The sequence below is a fragment of the Hypanus sabinus genome, chromosome 24 (genome assembly GCF_030144855.1).
Source record: "Hypanus sabinus isolate sHypSab1 chromosome 24, sHypSab1.hap1, whole genome shotgun sequence".
Classification (NCBI taxonomy): Eukaryota; Metazoa; Chordata; class Chondrichthyes; order Myliobatiformes; family Dasyatidae; genus Hypanus; species Hypanus sabinus.
The window spans coordinates 17,273,362-17,286,317 of NC_082729.1; the positions used below are offsets into that span (position 1 = coordinate 17,273,362).

At 41.2% G+C, this 12,956-nt stretch overlaps 5 non-coding genes across 5 annotated transcripts; 3 read left to right on the forward strand and 2 right to left on the reverse strand.

The window, feature by feature from the left end:
- The first annotated feature begins 414 nt into the window (after positions 1–414).
- On the forward strand, positions 415–488 carry trnat-agu (transfer RNA threonine (anticodon AGU)). Its single transcript has one exon. It is a non-coding gene; the product is annotated as a tRNA-Thr (tRNA).
- Positions 489–5,356: 4,868 nt separating this feature from the next.
- trnat-agu (transfer RNA threonine (anticodon AGU)) lies at positions 5,357–5,430 on the forward strand. Its single transcript has one exon. It is a non-coding gene; the product is annotated as a tRNA-Thr (tRNA).
- Positions 5,431–6,034: 604 nt separating this feature from the next.
- On the reverse strand, positions 6,035–6,116 carry trnal-aag (transfer RNA leucine (anticodon AAG)). The gene has a single exon. It is a non-coding gene; the product is annotated as a tRNA-Leu (tRNA).
- A 3,332-nt stretch (positions 6,117–9,448) lies between these two features.
- Positions 9,449–9,522, forward strand: trnat-agu (transfer RNA threonine (anticodon AGU)). The gene has a single exon. It is a non-coding gene; the product is annotated as a tRNA-Thr (tRNA).
- Positions 9,523–10,126: 604 nt separating this feature from the next.
- Positions 10,127–10,208, reverse strand: trnal-aag (transfer RNA leucine (anticodon AAG)). The gene has a single exon. It is a non-coding gene; the product is annotated as a tRNA-Leu (tRNA).
- Between the last annotated feature and the right edge of the window lie 2,748 nt (positions 10,209–12,956).

Below are 12,956 nucleotides of genomic sequence, written 5' to 3' on the forward strand. Positions count from 1 at the left end.
AAAGGCCAAATTGATGGCATCAGAAAGGATTGGGAGAGGTTGCTTTCTGACAAATGGAGGTTTTTCATAGGAGGCCTTAAAAGCGAAACTTCGGGAGCAATAAATGTGTATGCCCCTGTCAGAATAAAACAGGAGGCTATCAGGTTTAGGGGATCTCGGTGTTCCAGAAATAGAGCACATAGTTACGAAGAAGTAGGTGTGTAGCAGGTATAGGCAGAAAGGAATAAATAATGTACTTGAGAGGGGGTGAACATTTATTACGCAGGCAGACTATATAGGGGTGATTTTCTCAGTAGGGTCTACTTTGATTTACGTCGTCTTTACAGTTTGAATCCGAAACAATTCCCTCGCAAGTCGATGAAGAACAGTTAATGCAAATTAACTATCGTCATTACAGTTGCCTTTTAGTGTGAGGGTTCCGTGGCTTAACTGGTCAAAGCGCCTGTCTAGTAAACAGGAGATCCTGGGTTCAACTCCCAGCGGAGCCTTCAAGTTATGGGGTGAATTGCCAAGGGAAGAAAGCTACGAAGCAGAAATATGCTCACTGCAAATCATAAATTACACTTCAAGGAACGGAACATATTATTCCTCGAAAATGTGGTAAGTCTGGTGCTCTCTGCGGAACAAGAAGCAGGACGATGGAGTCATATATAGATATTTTTGCTGTAGCGTTTTTACATTGTTGGTCAGCTTTACTAAATTGCCCGGTCTTACTGAGGAATATCACACTGAGTTTCATACATCTTTCCTGTTGAACTCCGAAGAGTTCGCTCCCTTTTTGAAGAAACCGGACAGACGGTGTCACTGAAATGAAGTCAAATACATATTGATGTTAATTACTTTTTCACCCACTTCTCTCGTTAAATAGAGGTCCCGAATCCCACCCATCCACACGATGCCCTGCCTGATCTAGAGTGTACAACAGTCACACAATTATTTAGTTGGCCATGACACCAATATACTGTAGTTTTATCCAGGAATATAGTCATGATGATTTGTGATTCTTATATTTAGCTCTGCAAAACGTTTCTGGTTTCACTTTAATACCACAACTGAAACCCTGGCGGAAAAGAACAAATACTTGTACGTACTCTGCAATGGCAGTGGTGGGATTCGAACCTTGGAGACTGGAGCCTTAATCCAGCGCTTTAGACCGCGCGGCCACACTACCACGTTTTTTAAACTGTTACACAGTGACGTGATTCGTTGCTGACCTTAAACTGCACAGCGTATCATCGGTATAATAATTAGAAATATTCTCCCACATACTATGCTTGAGGTTCCGTGCATTTTCCATTTTTTCCAACCCAAAGCATTCCAGAGGGAACACTGGTACAGAGTTGCCTCTTCAAATTGCCGAGTGCCAGATGTCACTGTCAGTATTCTCTGTATATTCCTGGAACCGTAGGGATAAATATTCACATTTCCAGCCAAGGCGAATAGTAAAATCACCCCCTAACGACCGATGTTGTCTCATTCAGCGAACTTTGCACGAGTACGCCAAAATGTTGCAAGGTTTTCATTCACATGAACCAATCCCAGCGCCGCGCCCTGACATTTCAAATTAAAACACTCACGTTGACAACGGTTCTCGAAACCTATATTTGGCTCTTTCTGGGATATTTAAAGCTGATCGAAAATACAAAAACAAACCTCCAATATGAGTTGAAACGGATTTTGTGAAGTTGTTTTAGGATTAAATAGCATTGACTTGCAATTACACCGCACCTGACACTGTTCCATCTGCACTGTCCAAATTTTTAATTTAAAAAGTGATGAAGATTACAATCTTCAAACAGTGCTTCTGCAGGGACAAGGTACCAGGTCATTTGGACACTTGTCTGTTTGTGAGGTGACAAATTCCAGGTTGTTTCCTGAACCAAGGGAAATACAAAACAAATCAGCAGGAAGCAAACTGCGCAGCTCTGTCATTCAATCACGTCATAGCTGATCAGTTGTCTGCCCAACTCCTCACTTCCACCGATCTTGTTAATTTATCGTTTACTTTTTCATTAATCATTTATTTCCCAACTTATGAATAGTGGAGGACTCTATCTCCTCGGCATTTTGCCTAATTAATTCAGTGGATGAAAGAAATGAGATCCTCTGATTGACATGTTTTGTGAATGACTCGATTACTTCAATCCATGACTTAAATTGTTCGATTCTCTGCCATCACACTACAACAGCCCCTCCAATTCCAACCGTATTTGTCATTGTGGAGAAAATACCTTCTCTGGAAGCAAAAACTGTTATTGAATTATTACTTAATCACTAATTAGTAGAAGTTCAACACGCTTGCCTTTGCACCACGGAGCCCACAGTTACATCCATTAGTGCAGAAAGATAAACTTACTGAAGAGCAGACTGCAATTTATGGAAAACTATCTTCCGTCTGTCCTCGTTTCATTCAGGTAGAGGGAAAACTAGCAACAATCCAGCAACAATGAATATATTTGAGACAGGTTTTTTAAAAAAAAATAACAAATAAAACATTTATTGAACACTGCTAAAAAAAAAAAAAATCCCAAAGTAAAGAAGCGACTAACTTAACCGGAATTCAGCTGCCATACGGCAGCTAGAACAGTTCTTAAAGCAAGAAATGCGAACTCTGTTCTTTAAAGTAGTATTGCAAAAAGTCCAATACGATTTACAATCAACTAAAGGAAAGACTTTCCTTGAATTAAATCCTTTTTTGTGACGTTACTGCTGATCGCAGCCGAAGTATGCTTTGCTGAGGGATTTACCATTGAAGGAAATTAAACGGCCTAAAGGCACTGGCCTCTCCCTGGCGAAAATCTGCATCCAACTCTTTCTGCTCACACGCGAAATCAACTTTCCTAGATCTTTCAGCTTCCCCAACTTCGATGAATCTTCACTCTCGGACTGCACTTTAACTGGCAGTATTGTTAACTGACAAAACTGCCAGTAATAACCTTTGATATAAGGCAGAAAGTAAAACGCCACTTTAAAATAAAACTGCGTCATAACATAGAATACGCAGCGAAACGGGAGTCTCTGGCCAATTCAACCACGGACTGCCGCCCCCCAACACTGGGATGTGTTCTCCTTTAAAACCCTGTTGAAGAACAGCCTCATGACCTCTCACTGGCCGGAAAATGACGTTACTCCACCATCAGAAGACCATTACCTCTTGTCCAGTACATCCTCAATTACATCGTGGTCATATGACAGGTACAAGATACCCGCGGGTACGTAACACCATTTTGTTATATCCATGCTTCCTCAACAACGTTTCACAGTCAACTAGAGGGCAAGAATTGTAGGTGACGCTGCAGAATTTTCCAGTCTGATCTGAAACAAAAACACATCACATAGGCTTCCCCTCCTATCGACAGCAGCGCGATTCCGATCTTCTGCTGCAGCAGTGTGGCTCCGGAGAAGATCCCGTGAGCGGTTTTCAGCGTAACTTCCCCGGGAGCACCGTGCCACATCCTGACATTGACCGCAGAATTCTGGATTCCTTGCAAATTCCGCAGTGATTAAAATAGATTTTGTAGAACAACCAATGTGTCTCTTGCTTATGGTTGCGGGGATTTCCATTTTCCTCATGAAACCCTAATTAATTCACCTGAATGGAATGACGTTTTCAGATACCTCCGTGAACCAGGCATCCTGCTGCAACATTTCTGCGGCGCTTCAGATCGCACGGTTGTTCTTCATTTAGTAATGTTTATTGGCAGTTGGCTGACCAATGTGAGATACAGTACCGATACTTACAGGGTCATACAAACACACCAAATACTTTTCTTCCAGAAAGTCTTCCACCACAGTCCAATTCACATTTATGTCACTATGACTCTATTTAGCAGGAGGAGCATTAAACTTCCCTGATTATTAGCAAACAAACTTTTAGCTTTACTTTGTAAGCCTAAAAGGGCGGGAGTAAACAATGAAAGAAGGAAGAGAACAGAAGACAAACATGCGAACACTTCTCTGACCATTAGCAAGAAATGTGATCATTAACACATCTTTGGAGTCTGAATATTATTTATCCCTCCGTCTTTGATCTGCAGAGGTTCGTAATTTTCAATATCAGTTTACTTTTTTGTGTCCTACTTTTAGTCTGTGCTGTACAAATTACTACTTCTGCTTTGAAAGTGAGAAATTTTTGTTCATCAACAATCAACGAATTCTTTGAAGGCAGATCATGCACTTTACACACCTGACTGTAATCCATCTGTATTCTGGATATTAATAGCTCTAAAAAGCACAGTCTTCTGCACTTTCTGCAGAGTCTCTGCATGTGAGATGCCTATTTTTTTCCTGAATGCGCTGCTCTACCACAGAATTCTTATTTACAGGAGACCCTGTATTAGCAGTGCTTTGTTCCCCTTCACTAGGTTCAAGAATACTTACTTCCCCTCAAACACCTGTCTCTTGCACAAAACAGGCTAACTACTAACATTCTGTAACTAGTGTTCCCACAACCAATGATCTCTCTTTAAGAAGTCTTTTTCTTGTTATTTCATGATCTCGTGATTTATTGCTATTTATTTATAATTGCGTTTTCACAGGTACTTGTTCATTGATCCTGTTTACAGTTACTGTTCTATAGATTGCTGAGTATACCCGCAGGAAAAAGAACCTCACTGTTGGATGCATGTGGTGACATTCACCGATAATGAATTTTACTTTGAACTTTGAAATACCTTTTTGGCCTAATGACTTCTCCATTACTACCATAGTGATGACTGGATTCCCATACACTAAAAATGCTACATGTGATAGGGTTTGCTTAGTGTTTTCCTTTATCAATATCCAGAGGTCCCACCAGGATCTCCTTTTAGAGGAAGGCATGGCATGTGACCGGAATATGTGTAAGGGAGCACTTTGGATCCAGTGATAATATTTTCATTTGTTTCAGGATAACTATAGAGAAGGATGGGTCTGGTCCTTGGGTTGAAATCATAAATTGGAGAAAGGCCAAATTGATGGCATCAGAAAGGATTGGGAGAGGTTGCTTTCTGACAAATGGAGGTTTTTCATAGGAGGCCTTAAAAGCGAAACGTCGGGAGTAATAAATTTGTATGCCCCTGGCAGAATAAAACAGGAGGCTATCAGGTTTAGGGGATCTCGGTGTTCCAGACATAGAGGACATAGTTACGAAGAAGTAGGTGTGTAGCAGGTATAGGTAGAAAGGAATAAATAATGTACTTGAGAGGGGGTGAACATTTATTACGCAGGCAGACTATATAGGGGTGATTTTCTCAGTAGGGTCTACTTTGATTTATGTCGTCTTTACAGTTTGAGTCCGAAACAATTCCCTCGCAAGTAGATGAAGAATAGTTACTGCAAATTAACTATCATCATTACATTTGCCTTTTAGTGTGAGGGTTCCGTGGCTTAACTGGTCAAAGCGCCTGTCTAGTAAACAGGAGATCCTGGGTTCAACTCCCAGCGGAGCCTTTGTGCTATGGGGTGAATGCCATGGGAAGAAAGCTACGAAGCAGAAAATGCTCAGTGCAAATCATAAATTACACTTCAAGGAATGAAACATATTATTCCTCGAAAATGTGGTAAGTCTGGTGCTCTCTGCGGAGCAAGAAACACGACGACGGAGTCATATATCGATATTTTTGCTGTAGTGTTTTTACATTGGTGGTCAGCTTTACTAAATTGCCTGGTCTTACTGAGGAATATCCCATTGAGTTTCATACATCTTTCCTGTTGAACTCCGAAGAGTTCGCTGTCTGTTTCAAGAAACCGGAAAGACGGTGTCACTGAAATGATGTCAAATACATATTGATGTTAATTACCTTTACACCCGCTACTTTCGTTAAATAGAGTTCACGAATCCCACCCTTCCACCCGATGCCCTGCCTGATCTAGAGGGTACAGCAGTCACACAATTATTTAGTTGGCCATGACACCGATATACTGTAGTATTATCCAGGAACATAGTCATGATGATTTGTGATTATTATATTTAGCTCTGCAAAACGTTTCTGGTTTCACTTTAATACCACAACTGAAACCCTGTCAGAAAAGTACAAATACGTGTACTCTGCAATGGCAGTGGTGGGATTCGAACCCACGCCTCCTTGGAGATTGGAGCCTTAATCCAGCGCCTTAGACCGCTCGGCCACACTACCACGTTTTTTAGCTGATACACAGTGACGTGATTTGTTGCTGACCTTAATCTTCAAAGCGTATCATCGGTATAATAATTTGAAATATTCTTCCACATACTATGCTTGAGGTTCCGTGCATTTTCCATTTTTTTCCAACCCAAATCATTCCAGAGGGAACACTGGTACAGAGTTGCCTCTTCAAATTGCCGAGTGCCAGATGTCACTGCCAGTATTCTCTGTATATTCTTGGAACCGTAGGGATAAATATTCACATTTCCAGACAAGGCGAATAGTAAAATCACCCCCTAACGACCGATGTTATCTCATTCAGCGAACTTTGCACGAGTACGCCAAAATGTTGCAAGGTTTTCATTCACTTTAACCTATCCCAGTGCCGCGCCCTGACATTTCAAATTAAAACACTCACGTTGACAACGGTTCTCGAAACCTATACTTGGCACTTTCTGGGATATTTAAAGTTATTCGAAAATTCAAACACAAACCTCCAATATGAGTTGAAACAGATTGTGAAGTTGTTTTAGGATTAAATAGCACTGACTTGCAAATACACCGCACCAGACACTGTTCCACCTGTACTGTCCAAATTTTTAATTTAAAAAGTGATGAAGATTACAAGCTTCAAACAGTGCTTCTGCGGGGACTAGGTACCAGGTCATTTGGACACTTGTTTGTGTGGTGACATATTCCAGGTTATTTCCTGAACTACGGGAAATACAAAACAAATCAGAAGGAAGAGGACTGCGCAGTTCTGTCATTCAATCTCATCCTAGCGGTTACGTTGTCTGCCCAACTCGTCACTTCCACCGATCTTGTTAATTTATCGTTTTCTTTTTCATTAATTATTTATTTCCCGCCTTATGAATAGTGGACGACTCTATCTCCTCCACATTTTGCCTAATTAATTCAGTGGATGACAACGACCTGAAAGAAATGGGAACTTCTGTTTGCTATGTTTTGTGAATGACTCGATTACTTCAAACCATGACTTACATTGTTCGATTCTCCGCCATCACACGACATCAGCCACTGGAATTCCAACCGTATTTGTCATTGTGCAGAAAATACCAGCTCTGTAAGCAAAAACTGCTTTTTTACTTATTACGTAATCACTTATCAGTAGAGATTCAACTGGCTTGCCTTTGCACAACAGAGCCCTCAGTTACTTCCTTTAGTGCAGAAAGATAAACTTACTGAAGAGCAAACAGCAATTAATGGAAAACATTCTTTTGTCTGCCCTCGTTTCACTCAGGACGACGGAAAACTAGCAACAATCCAGCAACAATGAATATATTTGAGACAGTTTTTTTTAAAATAACAAATAAAACATTTATTCAACACTGCTAAAAAAATCACAAAGTAAAGAAACGACAAACTTAACCGGAAGTCAGCTGCCATACGGCAGCTAGAACAGTTCTTAAAGCAAGAAATGCGAACTCTGTTCTTTAAAGTAGTATTGCAAAAAGTCCAAAATTATTCACAGCCAAATAAAGGAGAGACTTCCCTTGAATTAAAACCTCTTTTGTGACGTTACTGCTGATCCCAGGCGAAGTATGCTTTGCTGAGGGATTTACATTGAAGGAAATAAAACGGCCTAAAGACACTGACCACTCCCTGGCGAAACTCTGCATCCAACTCTTTCTGCTCACACGCGACATCAACTTTACTCGATCTTTCAGCTTCCGCAACTTCGATGATCTTTCACTCTCGGACTGCACTTTAACTGGCAGTATTGTTAACTGACAAAACTGCCAGCAATAACCTTTGATTTAAGGCAGAAAGTAAAATTCCACTTTAAAATAAAACTGCGTCATAACATAGAATACGCAGCGAAACGGGAGTCTCTGGCCAATTCAACCACGGACCGCTGCCCCCCCAACACTGGGAGGTGTTCTCCTTTAAAACCCTGTTGAAAAACTGCCACATGACCTCTCACTGGCCGGAAAATGACGTCACTCCACCATCAGAAGACCTTTACCTCTTGTCCAGTACATCCTCAATTACATCGTGGTCATATGACAGGTACAAGCTACCCGCGGGTACGTAACACCATTTTGTTATATCCATGCTTCCTCAACAAAATTTCACAGTCAAATGGACGGCAAGAATTGTAGATGACGCAGCAGAATTTTCCAGTCTGATCTGAAACAAAAACACATCACATGGGCTTCCCCTCCTATCGACAGCAGCGCGATGCCGATCTTCTGCTGCAGCAGTGTGGTTCCGGAGAAGATCCCGTGAGCGGTTTTCAGCGTTACCTCCCCGGGAGCACAGTGCCACATCCTGACATTGACCGCAGAATTCTGGATTCCTTGCAAATTCCGCAGTGATTAAAATAGATTTTGTAGAACAACCAATGTATCTCTTGCTTAGGGTTGCGGGGATTTCCATTTTCCTCATGAAACCCTAATTAATTCACCTGAATGGAATGACGTTTTCAGATCCCTCCGTGAGCCAGGCATCCTGCTGCAACATTTCTGCGGCGCTTCAGATCGCACGGTTGTTCTTCATTTAGTAATGTTTATTGGCAGTTGGCTGACCAATGTGAGATACAGTACCGATACTTACAGGGTCATACAAACACACCAAATACTTTTCTTCCAGAAAGTCTTCCACCACAGTCCAATTCACATTTATGTCACTATGACTCTATTTAGCAGGAGGAGCATTAAACTTCCCTGATTTTTAGCAAACAAACTTTTAGCATTACTTTGTAAGCCTAAAAGGGCGGGAGTAAACAATGAAAGAAGGAAGAGAACAGAAGACAAACATGCGACCACTTCTCTGACCATTAGCAAGAAATGTGATCATTAACACATCTTTGGAGTCTGAATATTATTTATCCCTCCAAGTCTTTGATCTGCAGAGGTTCGTAATTTTCAATATCATTTTACTTTTTTTGTGTCCTACTTTTAGTCTGTGCTGTACAAATCACTACTTCTGCTTTGAAAGTGAGAAATTTTTGTTCATCAACAATCAACGAATTCTTTGAAGGCAGATCATGCACTTTACACACCTGACTGTAATCCATCCGTATTCTGGATATTAATAGCTCTAAAAAGCACAGTCTTCTGCACTTGCTGCAGAATCTCTGCATGTGAGATGCCTATTTTTTCCTGAATGCGCTGCTCTACCACAGAATTCTTATCTACAGGAGACCCTGTATTAGCAGTGCTTTGTTCGCAGGCAGACTTCATAGGGGTGATTATCTCAGTAGGGTCTACTTTGATTTATGTCGTCTTTACAGTTTGAATCCGAAACAATTCCCTCGCAAGTAGATGAAGAATAGTTACTGCAAATTAACTATCATCAATACATTTGCCTTTTATTGTGAGGGTTCCGTGGCTTAACTGGTCAATGCGCCTGTCTAGTAAACAGGAGATCCTGGGTTCAACTCCCAGCGGAGCCTTTGTGCTATGGGGTGAATGCCATGGGAAGAAAGCTACGAAGCAGAAAATGCTCACTGCAAATCATAAATTACACTTCAAGGAATGAAACATATTATTCCTCGAAAATGTGGTAAGTCTGGTGCTCTCTGCGGAGCAAGAAACACGACGACGGAGTCATATATCGATATTTTTGCTGTAGTGTTTTTACATTGGTGGTCCGCTTTACTAAATTGCCTGGTCTTACTGATGAATATCCCATTGAGTTTCATAAATCTTTCCTGTTGAACTCCGAAGAGTTCGCTGCCTATTTCAAGAAACCGGGAAGACGGTGTCACTGAAATGATGTCAAATACATATTGATGTTAATTAACTTTACACCCACTACTTTCGTTAAATAGAGCTCACGAATCCCACCCTTCCACCCGATGCCCTGCCTGATCTAGAGTGTACAGCAGTCACACAATTATATAGTTCGCCATGACACCGATATAATGTAGTATTATCCAGGAACATAGTCATGATGATTTGTGATTCTTATATTTAGCTCTGCAAAACGTTTCTGGTTTCACTTTAATACCACAACTGAAACCCTGTCAGAAAAGTACAAATACGCGTACTCTGCAATGGCAGTGGTGGGATTCGAACCCTCGCCTCCTTGGAGATTGGAGCCTTAATCCAGCGCCTTAGACCGCTCGGCCACACTACCACGTTTTTTTAGCTGATACACAGTGACGTGATTTGTTGCTGACCTTAATCTTCAAAGCGTATCATCGGTATAATAATTTGAAATATTCTTCCACATACTGTGCTTGAGGTTCCGTGCATTTTCCATTTTTTTCCAACCCAAAGCATTCCAGAGGGAACACTGGTATAGAGTTGCCTCTTCAAATTGCCGAGTGCCAGTCAATGCTTTTCCAGATGTCACTGTGAGTATTCTCAGTATATTCATGGAACAGTAGGGATAAATATTCACATTTCCAGCCAATGCGAAAAGTAAAATCACCCCCTAACGACCGATGTTGTCTCATTCAGCGAACTTTGCACGTGTACGCCAAAATGTTGCAAGGTTTTCATTCACTTTAACCAATCCCAGCGCCGCGCCCTGACATTTCAAATTTAAACACTCACGTTGACAACGGTTCTCGAAACCTATACTTGGCACTTTCTGGGATATTTAAAGTTATTCGAAAATTCAAACACAAACCTGCAATATGAGTTGAAACAGATTGTGAAGTTGTTTTGGCATTAAATAGCATTGACTTGCAAATACACCGCACCAGACACTGTTCCACCTGCACTGTCCAAATTTTTAATTTAAAAAGAGATGAAGATTACAAGCTTCAAACAGTGCTTCTGCGGGGACTAGGTACCAGGTCATTTGGACACTTGTTTGTGTGGTGACATATTCCAGGTTGTTTCCTGAACCACGGGAAATACAAAACAAATCAGAAGGAAGAGGACTGCGCAGTTCTGTCATTCAATCTCATCCGAGCGGTTAAGTTGTCTGCCCAACTCGTCACTTCCACCGATCTTGTTAATTTATCGTTTTCTTTTTCATTAATCATTTATTTCCCGCCTTATGAATAGTGGACGACTCTATGTCCTCCACATTTTGCCTAATTAATTCAGTGGATGACAACGACCTGAAAGAAATGGGAACTTCTGTTTGCCATGTTTTGTGAATGACTCGATTACTTCAAACCATGACTTACATTGTTCGATTCTCTGCCATCACACGACATCAGCCACTGGAATTCCAACCGAATGGTGCAGAAAATACCAGCTCTGTAAGCAAAAACTGCTTTTTTACTTATTACGTAATCACTCATCAGTAGAGGTTCAACTGGCTTGCCTTTGCACAACAAAGCCCTCAGTTACATCCTTTAGTGCAGAAAGATAAACTTACTGAAGAGCAAACAGCAATTAATGGAAAACATTCTTTTGTCTGCCCTCGTTTCACTCAGGAAGACGGAAAACTAGCAACAATCCAGCAACAATGAATATATTTGAGACAGTTTTTTTTTAAAATAACAAATAAAACATTTATTCAACACTGCTAAAAAAATCACAAAGTAAAGAAACGACTAACTTAACCGGAAGTCAGCTGCCATACGGCAGCTAGAACAGTTCTTAAAGCAAGAAATGCGAACTCAGTTCTTTAAATTAGGATTGCAAAAAGTCCAAAATGATTCACAGCCAACTAAAGGAGAGACTTTCCTTGAATTAAAACCTCTTTTGTGACGTTACTGCTGATCCCAGGCGAAGTATGCTTTGTGAGGGATTTACATTGAAGGAAATAAAACGGCCTAAAGGCACTTACCACTCCCTGGCGAAACTCTGCATCCAACTCTTTCTGCTCACACGCGACATCAACTTTACTCGATCTTTCAGCTTCCGCAACTTCGATGATCTTTCTCTCTCGGACTGCACTTTAACTGGCAGTATTGTTAAGTGACAAAACTGCCAGCAATAACCTTTGACTTAAGGCAGAAAGTAAAATTCCACTTTAAAATAATACTGCCTCATTACATAGAATACGCAGCAAAACGGGAGTCTCTAGCCAATTCAACCACGGTCTGCTGCTCCCCAACACAGGGAGGTTTTCTCCTTTAAAACCCTGTTGAGAAACTGTCACATGACCTCTCCCTGGCCGGAAAATGACGTCACCCCACCATCAGAAGACCATTACCTCTTGTCCAGTACATCCTCAATTACATCGTGGTCATATGACAGGTACAAGATACCCGCGGGTACGTAACACCATTTTGTTATATCGCAGCTCCCTCAACAACGTTTCACAGTCAACTGGAGGGCAAGAATTGTAGGTGACGAAGCAGAATTTCTCAGTCTGATCAGAAACAAAAACACATCACATGGGCTTCCCCTTCTATCGAAGGCAGCGCGATGCCGAACTTCTGCAGCAGCAGTGCGGTCCCGGAGAAGATCCCGTGAGCGGTTTTGAGCGTAACTTCCACGGGAGCACAGTGCCACATTCTGACATTGACGGCAGAATTCTGGATTCCTTGCAAATTCCACAGTGATTAAAATAGAATTTGTAGAACAACCAATGTGTCTCTTGCTTATGGTTGCGGGGATTTCCATTTTCCTATTGAAACCCCAATTAATTCATCTGAATGGAATGACATTTTCAGATCCCTCCTTGAAACAGGCATCCTGCTGCAACATTTCTGCGGCGCTTCAGATCGCTCGGTTGTTCCTCATTTAGTAATGATTATTGACCGTTGGCTGACCAATGTGAGATACAGTACCGATACCTACAGTATCATACAAACACACCAAATTCTTTTCTTCCAGAAAGTCCTCCACCACAGTCCAATTCACATTTATGTCACTATGACTTTATTTAGCAGGAGGAGCGTTAAAATTCCCTGATTATTAGCAAACAAACTTGTAGCATTACTTTCTAAGCCTAAAAGGGCGGGAGTAAACAATG